Source organism: Pinus tabuliformis, chromosome 6 (genome assembly GCF_031772625.1).
Source record: "Pinus tabuliformis cultivar Carrire ecotype Pingquan chromosome 6, CPIR1, whole genome shotgun sequence".
Classification (NCBI taxonomy): Eukaryota; Viridiplantae; Streptophyta; class Pinopsida; order Pinales; family Pinaceae; genus Pinus; species Pinus tabuliformis.
This window is the reverse complement of record NC_142292.1, coordinates 444419992-444436691: the sequence shown is the minus strand read 5'-3', so window position 1 is coordinate 444436691 and position 16700 is coordinate 444419992.

Here is a 16700-nt window from a genome sequence, read left to right as displayed (position 1 = left end):
GGCCCTGATTGAGCTTCAATGTAGCATGCACCAACAAATTAATGAGAACATGACTATGCAGGAACGAGAACTCGAGAAACAGGAACATGCCATGCAATTGGAGGACAAGGTGGATGCAATGTGACATTAGCTGGAAAATTTGAAGATTAAAGTGGAAGCCATGGAGGAAAACATGGAAGGCATGATAGATCGAGAGAATTCCAAAGGCTAAGAAGATGCTTCTCTTGGCCTGGATCTAAACTGCCTAGCTCCAATGGACATCTTATCTTCTCTATTTTGTTTTTATGTTTTTATCAGCATGATGAATTATAAATGTATATACTTTCTATCTCAATTTTGTTGAAGCTATAGCTGTAAATACCTTAGAATGGGAAATTTTTGTAGGTGAGATAGCCATATTTACTGAAACAAACTAGTTGCACAAAAAAATCATTACCAACTTATAGAAGCATGGATAAACTATTGTAAATTCCCGATCTTGTTGCAAACGGATGCGACTTTTTAATACAAATCTATACTCATTCTGGTTAAAAAAGTATTAGTTACTCAAATAAGAATTTTGCAATAATTGAAAATTTAAAAAACGCTATTAATTTATCTCTGAGTTTTATCCAAAATAGAGTCAGCGTCATAAAAAGAGGATCAAAAACTTGCCATTATTTTTTATATTTGTGAATTATCGGATGCAGCTCTGAAACTCGTATAGGTAACGGTGACCATATGGCATACACTTCAGCGGGCACAGAAGCGTACCGTTCCAAAATGTTTCTCGCCCTGGACCCTAGTCCGGTTCGAATCTGGTTGACATTCAGGACCGCCCTTTTTCTACTCCCAAACTCCAGCGAGAACACGTTAATTATAACTCTCTGAGTAATCACAACCCCGCGGTCTGCGATTCTAATTACTAGTTCTCCCCCGTGACGACACACGTTAAATCTCTGCTTTTTTTTTATGTCGAAACTAATTGTTGTTCTTAGTTTCTATGATGTAGTAGTTGTCTTTTGACCATATTAATCGTTGTTTTTGGTTTCTTGGATGCAATGGTTATTTTTTTCGCCCAAAACCAAGCAAATTTTTATGCAAATTCAAACGCGTGACAACCTCGGTGTGACATAGAGTGAATGTGTCATTGAGCATGTACAATGTGGCACATATGAGAGCCTACCTTCATGGACTACAGGTGGCTCTCTGGATGCTTCGACTGGAGGCATCTGGAGCACAACCATCTCTCAGTTCAGTTCTACCCCATGGCGGATGGCAAACCATAACCGGTGAAAGGGGGCCGCGGGATATCTTGTAAGTGAAATGCCTTAAAACCAGAGTCTCAGTGCATGCAGGGATTAGTTGCTTGTTGGTCGATGCATGAAGGGTCAATTCACTGAGAGGGCGTGTGGATCGGGTCGCAGAGGGCTGGATGGGTTGGTTTTGGGAGCGGTTGATTCTCTCCATAGCTTGAAAACATGGCCTTTTCGGCTTCTGGATGAGTGGAATCGATGGCTCAATGTGATGAATCGAACTGCAGATTCGAAGGGGAAGCGGGTTTCTATGCTGGGCTTGGAGATGGAGTGCTGACAGAGAAATGGCTGCGGGGATGGTGGAGCAAACAACTGAGAGACCACGTCCCAAGGAATCGAACCGTCGATGCTGTAGCGGGCATAGAGTTTCAGGAGCAGTTAATTCTCTGCATAACTCGAAAGAATGGCCTTGTTCCACTACTGGAGTGGAATCGATGCTCAATGTGGTGAATCAAACCGCAGATTCAAAGGGGAAGCGGGCGGCTTTTGTGCCGAGCGTGGAGATAGAGTGCCGACAGAGAAATGGCCGCAGGCATGCTGGAGAAAACGACTAAGAGACCGCATCCGGACGAATTGAACCGTTGACGCAGGAGAAGTGTAGAGTTTCCGGAGCGGTCAATTCTATGTGTAGCTAGAAAGAATGGCTTTGTTTGGCTTCTGGCTGAGTGGAATCGATGGCTCAATGTGGTGAATCGAACCACATATTTGAATGGGATTTGAATATTTGAATGGGAAGCAGGCTTTTGTGCTGAGCATGGAGATGGAGTGCCCACAGAGAAATGGTCGTGGGATGGTGGAGAAAACAGCTTTGATGGAGAAAACAACTTTGAGACCATGTCCGGAGGAATCGAACCTTTGACGTAATTAAACCCACGTATCCTTTTAGAGTGCCACGTGTTAGATTAATCATAATGCCACGTGTTTGATGTTTAATCGATAGAACGCCACGTGTTTGATGTTCACTTGAAGCTTTGCGATTCGCTGGAAGGACGCAAATGAGATTTTGCGATTGGGTGGAAGGACGAAAATGAGACTTTGGGATTCGCTGAGATTGCGATTGGCTGGAAGGACGAAAATGAGACTTTGAGACTTTGGGATTGGCTGAGATGAACAGTGTTTGCCTCAGCAATTCTATAGAAGGCACTTTCGGTGTAAATATAAGCAATTATTAAAACAACAATGGAGAAGGAACACTTTCGTTGTAAATATAAGCAATTAATAAAACAACAATCTAGAAGGAATACTTTCGGTGTAAATATAAGTAATTAATAAAATAACAATCTTGATAGTAGGTAAGTAATTAATAAAATAACAATCTTGATAGTATGTAAAACCATCTCGAAGAAACACCTTCGATGTAAATATAAGCAATTAATAAAACAACAATCTTGATAGTATGTAATTGAATGGGAAATGAATGCATATTTTCGAGGTAGCATCATTGAGCCTGAAGAGGTGCGGCCCAAATTAATTTATTAACAAGTTGTCATGTTCATAATTGGAAAAACAGTAGTATAGGCATCAAGGCAAATATATGTATATATATTTAGTTATATAAAAGCACCGAGAAGTAGCGTAGCTACATGCATGGTAATTTGAGTTAACTGTCTACTTGCTTTCATCTCATCTAAGTTTTGTGTAAAGATCAATGAATTTGAAGCTATAACACGCATGGGTCTTACCCAAAAAGAATTATATTCGACTAAAAATTACACAAAACCAGGGATTGTGGAGTACACCACATAAGCATACAACCTTTTTGAAATTTATATCAAAAAAATGTTTTATTTCACTCTATTATTGGTACTTCTCTATACATTATTAGATGACAAAATTTAACTCAGATATTGTCGCTTACTTGAGAAGATTAATAAATCATTTAATTATATAATAGTAACAAGGTAAGAATAGTGTAAATTGTTAGGGGTGGCAGGAGAGGGAGGGGTGTTGTATAGCCCCGAAGGAAAATTAGTGACGAGATATGCATGGGGTTGGTCAATATGACCAACAATCAGGGTGAAATGCACAACTTGTTGCAAGGTTTGTTTCAAGTTAAATCCAATCAAATCACAAAGATTGTTATTCTTGGAGACTTGCTTCTTATTATACAACATATTCACAATAGAGCTTGTTTAAAGGACAATCACTTGCCACTCCTGTCTGGTGGGTGAAGTTGTTTCCTAATTGGGCAAGAGTTCATAGTCTGGGATTTGATGCAACTCGCAATTTGGATACGGTGGCAGAGGGTCGAAGATTAGTTGTCACAGTGTGGATTTCCTGGATTCAACAACTACCCTCACAACTAAATTAGACAAGGAGTTATTCTCTCCCATCTTTGTTTGTTTTGTTTATCCTGTTGGTTTTTGTTAAAGACCTTTATCCTCTGTTTTGGGAAATAAACACCCCTCTCTGCCTAGTGTCCCACAAATCCCCTGCACCAAGCCCTACTTCATACAAACACATAGTTTCTGTTGACTTTGGTAAAAACCTACAAACACCGGCTGCCTGGAAATGGATTGAAGATTGAATGAAGAAGAGCCTCATCGGAAGGGTGGGAAGTAGCACTGGTGATGGGAAAGTGGGTTGTAATTGTATGGATATAGTCACCCAATTGAATCAAAATACAAATGTTTTGTAAGTATAATTCCTTACCCTTAACTTGGAATTAAAGGATTACAGCTTGTCTACAATTAATGTATTAGAGGAAAACCAGTTCCTCAAAGAAAAACTAACCAGACAAGATGATGAACTGGAGGCCTTGCGCAACCACCTTGTGGAGCTCTAGGACCAAATTAATTCATTGAACACCATGCCCAAAGCTAGAGAGGATTCCAACTGGATTCAATAAGATCAGGGCCTAGATCTCAACAGGCCATCCCTTGCGAAGATAAGAAATGTCATTGAATAATGTTGCCATGTAAATCTTTCTTCTTGCTAGGTAAGATTTGTTGTATATATAGATTCAAGAATAGTCTAAAATATGACGCAATTTGTAATTTTGTAAGCATGTTATTAGCACTTTCTAGCCTTGTGAAATTCCATGACTATGATCTTATTGTAAATTTTCTTGTGTATATATTGTGACTGGCCACAAATTTAATGCAAATCCTACTCACTCTTGTTAAAAAAAATGGTTTAACTTGTTCTGGAAGACTTGATCAAGGCAGGCAATCATAAATTTGTCAATATAAATGAGAATGATCTCACCGCACTACAATGTTCTTCATCTCACTCAAAACAGCATACTTTATTTAACAACCTACCTTTAACAAGAATAAATAGATTTTCACTAGTTTTTAACTCTTATAAATTGCTTGTAAACTCTCAACTTCCTAGAAAACAATAAAGTAACAAATATTTCATATGTAGAGTATCATTTGTGGAAAAGCCAACTAATTCATAAATGGAATACTAGTTAAACATATGTAGGCATCTCAGTCGATTATTCCTCAAGTAGATGGAACATAAGCATAGAGTTGTAACACATTCATTTATAATAGTAGAAGAGCATAGGAAATTTTACTTGTCTGAATGATTCGTTAAGAAATTGAAGGACATATTTCCACTCTCCTTCCAACTATAAATCAGTTGCACCATATTTCTCTTGCAGATGATCACCCCCAAGCCGGATCCAAGGTCTAACGAGAAGTTACAGGAGACTAAGGAAGCATAGCGAGAGAACGAGAAGTTACAGGAGACTAAGGAAGCATAGCGAGAGAGGGATGGTGCAATACACTTCTATCAGGGCTTTCAAGCATTGGATGGTTAACCAGGGTGGGAAAAGGCACCATTCCTAGTGGGAGGTAATATGAATTTATATCCTCATGTTCCACCACCTCTTATTGTGGCCGAGGGGGGGAACCTCTTTGATTCCTTCACGTAGACACATTGTCCTTTGGGACTTCGAGGAGAGAGACGTTCACGTAGACACATTGTCCTTTGGGACTTAGAGGAGAGAGACGTTGATTTTTTGTCATAGTAAATTTTTCGATAATCTTACATATCAGGGATGTTTTTTTTGCTAAGGTAGACTCTTTAACCTAAGACAATGGTACTTGGAAGTATATACTTAGGTGTGCTTTAGTGATTATACTAAAATCAGATGAATAGATCGTATCTACTACATTAATTTCAATGAACTCTAATAGGCTTATTAAATTACTCTATGAATTTTTTTATGACTAGTTATAGTGACTAATATGAATACAACTATGTGGCCATGCGTAGATATGATACTTAGATTATATATTACATGGGTACTGAATAGGGAATTATAATTAAGGTAGTAAATAATAAATATAAGGCAAATTACCAAATCAATTGATTCATTACGAGCGGCAATGTGTATGTTATTGTTTGTGATCATGAAAGTGGAATAGGTTTTACATCCAGGTATTAAGCATATGCTAGGAGGTAATATACTAGTACTAAATGGGAGTAAGACACTATCAGTGGATGTAAAATATCGTAAGTAAAATCCATGGTGATTGGAGGAATTTTACCTCAATTTATACCTTCATTAATTGTTGGATACTCAGGTTACTCAAAATTTCAACCATTGTTGATGCAAATAAACCTTATAGTTAGGTTATACTTTACTCAAAGTTATGTTATTTTCACTAAATTAATCGACTTGAATTATTTCTCCATAGGTGATTAGCTAGTAAATTTGATATGCAGGTATCACGATAAAGTTTTTACGTTACTATTATTTTTATCAACACTACCCCAAGCATGTTGCAAGTTTGATTACAATACTAGTATGATGTAAGAGTTTTATCATATTTAAAAAAAATCCTAGCCCTCTAACTCATAATGAATGTGGTTGTTATAATTATTTCGGTCAAAACTTTGGGTCGACTTTTCTCAGTCATAAGGGTTCGATAGTAGACTTAGCGGATAAGGTTGCGAATTTTTAGGGTAACAAAAAAACTCAACAACTTTCCCTTGGACTAAGGATCCATAAGGTGGTCCAACCTTTAATTTTGTTAATTAAATTATTTTTTAAATTAATTAACATAAATCATTAATTTGGGTTTTGACTAGTCGTGGTTGTCTCCATGTTACTGTGGTCATCATTGCTATATTTACAATAGTAGGGTAGCTAAGGGATTCTTACAAACCCCACCCCTTTAAAGGAACACCATCCTCGATGTTTTATAACAGTGAATAAAGACAACTAAGCCATATAACCATGGTTCTTTACATCAACGCCAACTTATATGTCTTGAATGTGTGAGTCCAACCATGTCCTTCAATGTCTTAAAAGGAACATATTCAACTCATTTATTTCAGGAGCATGCCTGATGCATGCATAATCCCACTGAGTATGCCCATGACTTCTTGAAAAATACTTTATTTCAGTTTCACCTTCCTTGTAATCACACACCTTCCAAGTCTAGGTGTCCCCTTCTCTACTTCATGGGTCCCTCAGGTGATCCATCCCTTGGAAAGGTTTCCTTGCATAGGAAGAGTCTTCATAGCCAAGGAATCCCTCTAGTATGTTTTAATAACACAACACATGGTCATGGCATCTCATTGCTATCAATGCACATCATGGGTTTCTAGTGTCACTACAATGACCTAGTTCTCAAGGTCTTCAGCTCTATCATGCTACTATTGCATACTTTGATGTTATCATGCTAATAATCTCTTGCTTTACAATCAATCTCATACATTTGCCTTAGATGGCTTAGTAGTTCACCTACATCATAAGCGCACAATTATTATAAGATTAATAGTAAAAATTTAAAACATATTAAATCATAACTTAATCATAAATTTCTCTAAATTGATAGTTGATACTTATATTCATAGTTACTCTTACTTCCTTTGCAAACACTAAGTGGTTTATTAGACCAAGCAAGCACTCAGTGGTGTATATGCTCCAGACATTCTTCATCCATCTCTATCTTCAAATCCAAATCATTAAGTGGTTTATCATCCCCAAGGAAAGTACTCAGTGGTGGTTATATTGCTCCACAAAGTCTTTTCATACAACTCCAATCAAACCCCCTCTTCTCACTCACCTCCTAATGAATGTGGGAATCTACTATCATGGTAGTCTTCTGTCGATAGGAATATTATTTACTACCACACCTCCATTATTGTCACACCTCCAATATCATCACACCTTCTTAATCATCACACCTCCAATGTCATCAAACCCCCAATAAGGTAGATTTTATTGTTAGGAAAGTATATAATTGGCTAGCTAGCACTTTGGTGGTGGTAATATTCAAACTATAAGCACTGAGTCATTTCTCAGCCCAAGCTAGCACCCGATTAACTATAAGAACTGGGTGGTTTCTTAGCCCAAGAAAGCACTCACTGGCATATGTGCTTTGTGATTTGAATAAGGAATTTAGTTAGTTGTTAGTATATTCATTGATACAACATTCAACACTTCAACATAATATAAACACGAGCACAAAAATGTCACTTTGGTGGTGGTAATAGTCAAACTATAAGCACTGAGTCGTTTCTCAGCCCAAGCTAGCATCCAATTAACTATAAGAATTGGGTGGTTTCTTAGCCCAAGAAAGCACTCAATGGCATATGTGCTTTATGATTTGACTAAGGAATTTAGTTAGTTGTTAGTATATTCATTAACACAACATTCAACACTTCAACATAATATAAACATGAGCACAACAATGTCATAAGCATATGAGTATAACAATAAGAGTTCACACTTGCTTGATGGGTTCCTTACATGTAAGGGAGTATTACTAGGTAACCTTATCAAGTTACCCCAAGCATACCATAGTCATCATATTTAAAACATTAATTACTCATCCACCTACTATGATGGTTTTCAACAGATGACTTGTCACATGAAATGGCATCATTATACATTCATCTCATCATTAACATATTCATGAAATTTAGAACATATATATATTCTAAGCATTGTTAAAGTTTAGGAAAATTTAAAGCCCCTTCCCACATTTACCCAAATTCACAAGCTCACCGGGATAAACATGAGACGAGTATCACTATGACTTGACTCGACCTACTAGTTCCAATTAAGGAAGTGTGAAATATAAACTGAACACATACTGACATCCTATAAGGACTACAGCTCACTCAGAGGTTGAACAACCACCCTAGGTGACCAACCCTTGAGTTAGAACCCTTATTATTTAGCTTAGGCCTATAACCACACCCTTGACATTGCCGACATACGGTTGTGAGCCTCCAACCACACTCACAAGCCCTGCTCCATGTAGTTATGACCCCATATCTCCAGTTATGTGCATGCGGTTCGAGGATTTGATCCACTTTTCTAGGATAGTCTCCAGACCACTACCCAAAAATTCATGTAATTTTATAGAATCATATTTCTCATCACGACAATGCTAAACATTCAAACTTGACCTAGACTACCTAGAACACACTAGAAATTTCATCAGACACATGGCAAACATGTAAGCTACAGGTCATGAATGCATATCTGATCGTAAGAGTATGAGATTCATATAAGAATCACTAAGAAGGCTCTATGCCCTCTCCACATAGCTGCAACAACACTTATTATTCCATATATTCATCAACCATTAGATACCTAAAGAAATCATGACACGAGAAATAGATAACATACATCATATAACCAACATAGAAACCATGGCAACTCAACCATAGTATCACCAACATAAATAGTACAAGTATACATGAATCATGTAGAAGAATAGATTTTATTAATATATAAAATTACCAACCAAGTCAGGGACTTCCAGGTACAACCCGACCATATATTGTGCTGAGCCAAATCTCTCTTTTAGCCAATCACCCCCGCGCCATATTCCAAGCATGAATGTGGGATCTCATGGAATAAATCAAGACAAAACTAACCATGGCTTCTAGAGGCCAAACTACCTCAACCCCCATCCATAGTAATTCCACCTCTATAGTCAGACATCACTAACACCAACCATATCTATCTCTATCTGAGTTGTCTAGGGCTTCAAGAAGTAGTAACTCAACCCACAACCTTCCAGGGCTCCAGAGCATTTGTCCAACCCAGCTCCAAGGACTAGTAACTCAACCCATCAAGGGCTCCAAAGTGTTTGTCCCAACCTAGGCTCTAGGACTAGTAACTCAACCCAAGTTGTTCCAAGGCTTCCAAAGAATTTGTTCCAACCCATAGCCATAAGGAACATGAGCACCAATCAGGAAAACAATCAAGTGGAAAAACCCACAACACCATGGCTATCCAGGAAATGGCAAGGCAAGGATAAAAACAATATCAATCCAGGAAAATATTCATGCTAATGACATAACTGGAAAATCACATGCATATACCATGCATCCAGAAATCAGCAAGGAAATCACACATGCAACCTGTTACCTGCAAAGCAATCCAGTTGTAGTTGTTGATCTAGTTGTTCCCTTACACTTTCTTTCTTTCCTTTTTCCTTCTTTCTCCAATCCAAGTGAATTCTCAAGTGCTCCAAGAATGCTCCAAGATTTCTCTGAGTGTGCAAGAATATGAGAGAATGAGAGAAAGAAAATGAGAGCTCCAAAACTGAACTGAGAAAAGTTAAACCAACAAAAACTGTGAACTGATCCTCATAAGACTTTTTATATTTGAGGCCTCTATTTTCTTCAGTTTCCTTCATTTTTCCTTTATTTAATAAATAAAATGCCAATTATTGCCACTTTGCCTTTGCCACTTTCCTTAGCCATTTATTAATCACAAGTGATACCCATCACTATGGTTTTCCCAACATTTAGGTTGGAATACGTGTCCCATGACATTGGTCTTATTTTTATTTACATGCAAAATCAACTAGGGGTTGTTACAAACCCCTCCCCTTGGGGGAACATCGTCCTTGGTGTTCTATGACACCTATGACCAACAAACCGTTGGAAACAAAACATACTTCCCATGGAGCTTTATAACGTAGCTCGATGCAATATTTACAATGAACAACTACTGTAAACCATGACAAACATGATAAATATGACACTCATACCGCTTATTGGAGCTTTATGACATATCTCATCGTGGTATTTACAACAAAATCCATATATACATATGCATATACCCAAAATTCATTTCCTTGAACCAACAAATAATGAAGGATATAAAGCCCACATTTGATCAACCATATCCCATGTTGCTTCATCGGGCCCAAAGTGCTTCGACTGCACTTTAACCTGCTCGATTAATGGGTTATGGAGCATGAGTTGTTTTTGCTGCAATATGCATTGTGATTCTAGCTAGAATTCTCCCTGTGGTTCCACCTGCAATACAAACTGGTCAATCACATCATCAAAATCCTAGACATACTTCTTAAGTAATGAAACATGGAAAAAATCATGGACTTTTACTATCAAAGGAAGTGCAAGTTTGTAGACCATTGGTCCAATCCTCTCAAGGATCTCAAAAGGCTTGCAATATTGAGGTGCCAACTTGGCACATGACCTAATCCTCAAGGAACCCCTCTTAGGCTTGATGCATAAGTACACGTGCTCCCCAACCTGAAACCCCTTAAATACCTTGTGCTGATTTGCATAACTCTTCTACCTGTCCTATGTTGCCTTCAAATTCCTTTTAATAACCTGCATTTCCTATTCCATCTTTACCAACATATCCAGTCCAATCAACACCCTGTTCACTGGATCACTCCAACTAATAGGAATATTACAACTCCACCCACAAAGAGCCTCAAACAGACTCATTTTCAAGGACTATCGATACCCATTATTATATGTAAACTCTATTAGTGGAATATACTCTTCCCACTTCTTTTTTTGATGCATGATATACATCCTCAACATGTCCTCAAGAATCTTATTAACCCTCTATGCCTGTCCATCTATCTATGGATGATAAGTTGTGTTGAAAGCAGCCTCTATCCAAAAAATTGTAAAAAACTCCGTCCAAAACCCGGAAGTGAAATTGGCATCCCTATCAGATACAATCTTCTCAGGAACACCATGCAATATCACTATCTCCCTACTGAAAATTTGAGCTACCTCGGTAGTTGAATTCATAGACTTCACTGCAATGAAGTGAGCTACCTTACTTAACCTGTCAACGATAACCATGATGGAATCCAGTTGTCTCAATTTCCTCAGAAAGCCTGTAAATAATTCCATAGAAATGACCTCCCATTTCCACTTTGGAATTGGAATCGGTTGTAATAAACCACTTGTATGTTTACACTTTGCTTTTAATTGTTGATGGTCTAAACATCTCACAACAAACTCAACTACTTCTTTCTTCAAGTTAGGCCAATGATAGAACTTCTTAACTACTATCAATGTCTTCAGACATCTCGGGTGCCCTGAATACAACTTGACATGAAACTCCCTTAAGATAAGCTTCTTGAGATCATTGTCATCTAACACATAAATCCTATTCTTGAATATTACCAATCCATCTACCATGAGGTGATACTCCTCATCCTTATTACATTCACCTTGTTGTTGTAACATGTGCTTCAATTTTTGGTACCTGTCATCATGTTGTCCTACCTGCAAGATACACTCCTGCAAGTCTGTCCCATAAGAACTCATTGTTGCAGTGTGATTCACCTGCACTCTCCTACAGAGAGCATCTGCAACCTGATTCTCCCTGCCCTTAATGTATATGTTCTCGAAGTCAAAATCATTGAGGGTAGCCAACCATCTAGATTTCTTGGCATTCAAATTAGGTTAGTAAAAAAAGTACCTTAGTCCACTATGATCACTCATCAAGATGAGCCTTTTGCCAAAAAGATAATTTATCCACATCTTCAAGGCATGAATGATAGCTACCAACTCAAGATTGTGAATCACATAGTTCTGCTCATGCTCATTCAACTTCCTTGACTCATAGCATACCATGTTTCCTTCTTGCATTATGACTCCTCCAAGTCCACTCTTGCAAGTATCTGTACATACCACAAACTCTTTGTCAGGATCTACAATCTTCAAAATCGGAGCATTTGTAAGAAAATGTTTCAACTGCTCAAAACTAGCTACACACTCCCCAAACCATTCAAACTTCTTCCCTTTTCACTACAAAGATGTAATAAGCTAGTCAATCCATAAGAATTCCATGATGAACCTAATGTAATAACTTGCTAGTCCCATGAATGGTCTAACCTCATCCACATTCCTAGGAGCTACCCACTCCATAATAGATCTCATATTTTCTGGGTCCACTGTTATAACTTCCTTGGAAACAACATGTCCCTAGTAATTAATTATTATTATTATTATATTTTTTTTTTTTTTTTTTCTGAAATAAACTGTAGTTACTAAGATTGGCATACAACTAATTCTATCTCAACAATTTCAATATTGCTGCTAAGTGTTCTGCATGCTCTTCCTCATTCTTAGAATATATCAATATGTTATCAATGAACACTATCACAAACTTGTCCAGATAAGGACACAACACATTATTCATCAAACAGATGAAAGTAGTTGGAGCATTAGTAAGACCAAAAGGAACCACCACAAACTCATAATGCCCATACCTGGTATGGAATGTGGTTTTGTATATATCCTCTTCTTTGATGTGTACTTGATGATATCCTGATCTCAAGTCAATCTTTGAGAACATTGTTGCTCCCTTCAACTGATCAAACAAATCATAATATGTTGTGAAGGATACTTGTTCTTGATCATCACCTTGTTCAACTGCTTATAATCAATACACAACCTGGGAGTGCCATCATTCTTCCTGACAAACAATACTGATGCACCCCAAGGCGAAACACTTGGCCTAATGTATCCCTTATCAAGCATTTCCTTAAGCTGCAACTTCAATTCCACCAACCTGGAGTACTCATTTTGTAAGGTGCCTTTGATGTTGGTGTTGCTCATGACATCAACTCAATAAAAAAATCCACTTCCCTATGAGGCAGTAACTCTAAACTATATGCTGGAAACACATCCTGAGACTATTGCAAAACCATATGCCTCTTCAAGACTTCAACATCCTCAATATCCTTCCATTTGTCACTATAAATATGAATTGCAAACAATGCACATCCTTTCCTGCTATTGTGCTTTGCCTGCATAACTATAACCATTCTCACTAACGTAGGATTCTTCTTTCCTTGCAAGATTCTCTTCTCTCCATCATCATCCAGTAACTCAATAGCCTTTTCATAGAAATCTAATTATTCATGTGAATGTACAACTAATCCATAACCAACGACATACTATATGATCCCAATGGAAGCACATTTAGATGTGCTGATGTAGACATACCGTTCAACTCAAATGCACATGATCTCACCCAATGATGAACTATTTTCTTGGCACCTGTAGCTAACTGCACCAACCAAAATTATACATGCACTTATGTTGTCACTACGACAAACACCCTCCAAAATTTTTCCTATACTTGAATTTTGGAGCCTACTGTGGATCTTGTGATTGGTTGTTTCGTAGTCACTTCTTGGTCAGTTGATACTTTGTCAAGTATTTGAGCTCTGCCCTTGGATTGTAAGTGTCGAAGTCACCTACTCACACATGCTTAGACTGTAATGAATTTATGAATGCATTCCTTCATGCAAGCTTGAAAAATCCTAACATAGTCCACCAAGACAGTGCATGTGCAATGTTCAATCCATGTCTACAGTCGATGTGCATTGTCATTGAAAGTTTCTCACTTCTGGCTATGTTTGTCCTTCTATTTCGGTGAGTTTTTCAAACTGTCGCTTTTCCGCACCTTCGCTTTCACAAATGTCGTTTTCATGTTTTCGATTGTTGCTTTTGCTTTATTTCACTTTAATTAGTGTCATTTTCATGTCATCTTCACTCTGGCATGTGTATCTTTTATCTTAGTTTGCATATCACAAGTGCCCTTCACACTTTTCTCTTCATATACAACTTGAGTGGGCTTAATGGTTAAGAGCATGTGTTTCCTCCTATGAGGTCACATGTTCAAAACTAGGGGGGATAGAGTATGTATGCTTCATAAACTTAACAGTCAAATCACTGCATGGAGGTGGGTCCCTTGTCCCACAAACAAGGGGGTCCCATACACCAATTTGGTGTCTGGCTTGGTTGTGACCTGTTGAGGCCTCGAAAATCGCTGCAACAACATAGGGGAAACCACCCGGTCCGGACCTTAGTACAGCTCCTTTTCCGTTTGGAATAGTGGCTCCGACTGGGGATAATGGGACCAGTTTCCCAAAATAGATAAAATGGGATGGATGAATGACTTATAGATTATGCTGATGATAAGGAAACAACTAAAACTATCAGCATGAATATAATAACTATAATCTACCCCGGGGTTTATCGATCTGTAAAGTGTAGCGTTTGATGATCTGTGCTTTTAGACAGGCATATAGATGACTCTGTCTCCAAACATAGATATTAAATTGTTCAAGATTGCTGTGCATAAATAGTTACACAAAGCGATAATAGCGAAATTATTACACTATCATTTATATCATTGTTTACATACATGTTTAAAAGAAATGCAATTCACAAAACATCCAATAGTGGGCTGAGATAAAGATTTGTTGTTATAGCGTATGCATGTATTCAATAATAGCAAGAATATATAGCATAACAATTCATATAAAAGAAATGACTTTAGACATAGATAAAAGTACCATATGAGCTGCAGCACATTCCCAAATATCAATCGCTATTAGCAGTTCTTCCTTCAACATGGAAATTGTCCTCAACAAAGGCAATAGTGCGCAATTGCATAAAAAAATTTGATGTCGAATTCAGAACAACTGGTCCAATTTCATAAAAGAATAGCGACTGAAGCACAATAGTGCAAACTTCAGCCTATTAAGTCTGTTACAAAATTTTACGACCCTTTCCAAAACAATGAAAGGGTCTATAAATACTAAGCTAATCTAAATATCTAAGAAACTGAAAAGCTATTAAATTGGCATCAATAAATATTTCTTCCATCTTCCTTGGCAATCTGGCAGTCGGCGGCAATGCTCCATCAGGTGGCCTCTTTGCCTTTAAACCTTAGCTGACATATCGCCAGCATTGGCTCTACTTCCGGTGGAGTGTTGAGACGCGAAGTGAGCTGGGCATCATATGTGGCATCCTGAATGTCGGGGATCAGGCATCCGAGAGCATCTGTTAAACATTTGAGGGCCGACCTTTGAGTGTGTGGCTTGATTAGAAAGAGCCAATATGCCTCGGAGGTTAAAGTATTTACTCCAGCGATTAACCTTCCCTTTTCCTCCAAGTCATGATAACTTGTTTGTTCAATCATGTTTGCTGTTGTTATGCTTCCAGGTGTGCACTGGGAGATCATGTTTGCCAAATAGAGTGTGTTGTTGACTAAATCAATCATATTGCTGGCAATCATTTTACGCCTTGAAGCTGCCCTTTCCGCTTTCATCACCTGAGTGTTCCATTCCGTGAAGAGTATGTCCTTGTACGTTTCATAGATTCTGGGCAAATTTGCCGCTTTTCCCACATCAGAATCTTGCCAATCAAGATATCTGGCTATGGTTTCTTCGGCCTGATCTAGCTCATTTTTGGCTTTCTCTATCTGCTCACATACTGCTGTAAATATTTCGCATAATGGCTCAGCCTCAGTAAGTTGTCGGCATAGGAGTCTAATCTGAGATATTAATGCGCTATTTATTTGAGCTGCCTCTGCTCTGAAATCCTCCACTTTCTGGGTGCCCTTGATGTCTTTGAGCTGTGCTAATAGTTGAGCTATTTGCTCATCTTTTGATTTCATCATCATCTCATTTGCCGTTCTCAACTGTGACAATGCCTCCGACAATTCTTTCTGCTTCTGGATTGCGCTCTGGTCTATCCTCTGCTTTTCAGTCTGCAGTTGCTGGGTTAATACATTGTTTTCTTGCCGTTGTGCCAACAACTGCTCTTCTACCTGCGCTGCCTTGTTTTTCGCCTCGGTTACTTCTGCCTGTAATGCACAAATCTCCTGGTCCTTAGTCTTCAATAGAAGACTTACCTCCGATGCCTTGTCAATAGTCGCTGCAGAATAAGCTCCCGCATACTGCGACAGCTTTGTTAGATCATCAGAGGGGTCCAATTCCTCCTTCCAGACTACATTGCCCGTGACTGTTTGCTCAGGAAAGATAGAAGGTTGATCAAGCCTTTGTCTCTTCCTTGAGCGCTTAACAACGGCTTTATGCTTTGGGCTGTAGAAAACATCCAGGGGAGGAATATCTTCCACCTGGAGAACAATTTGATCGGAAGGGTCTTTAGTAATTACCTCGACATCCTTTGAAATGGGTGGGCCGCTGGTTCCGCTTAGAACCTGAGAAGAAGTGGTATCTGGTGCATCGCTTGTCTTAGAGGTGTCTGTGTCTTTGGAGCCTTCCTTTCCACTGATAATGGAATCGAATTGGTTCCATTGTTTAAGCAATTCAGGATCAATGGAGGTCTGTTTATGTTGCTCTGTCTGGGATTTGCTCCGCTCTTTTTCTTGTTCTAACCTCT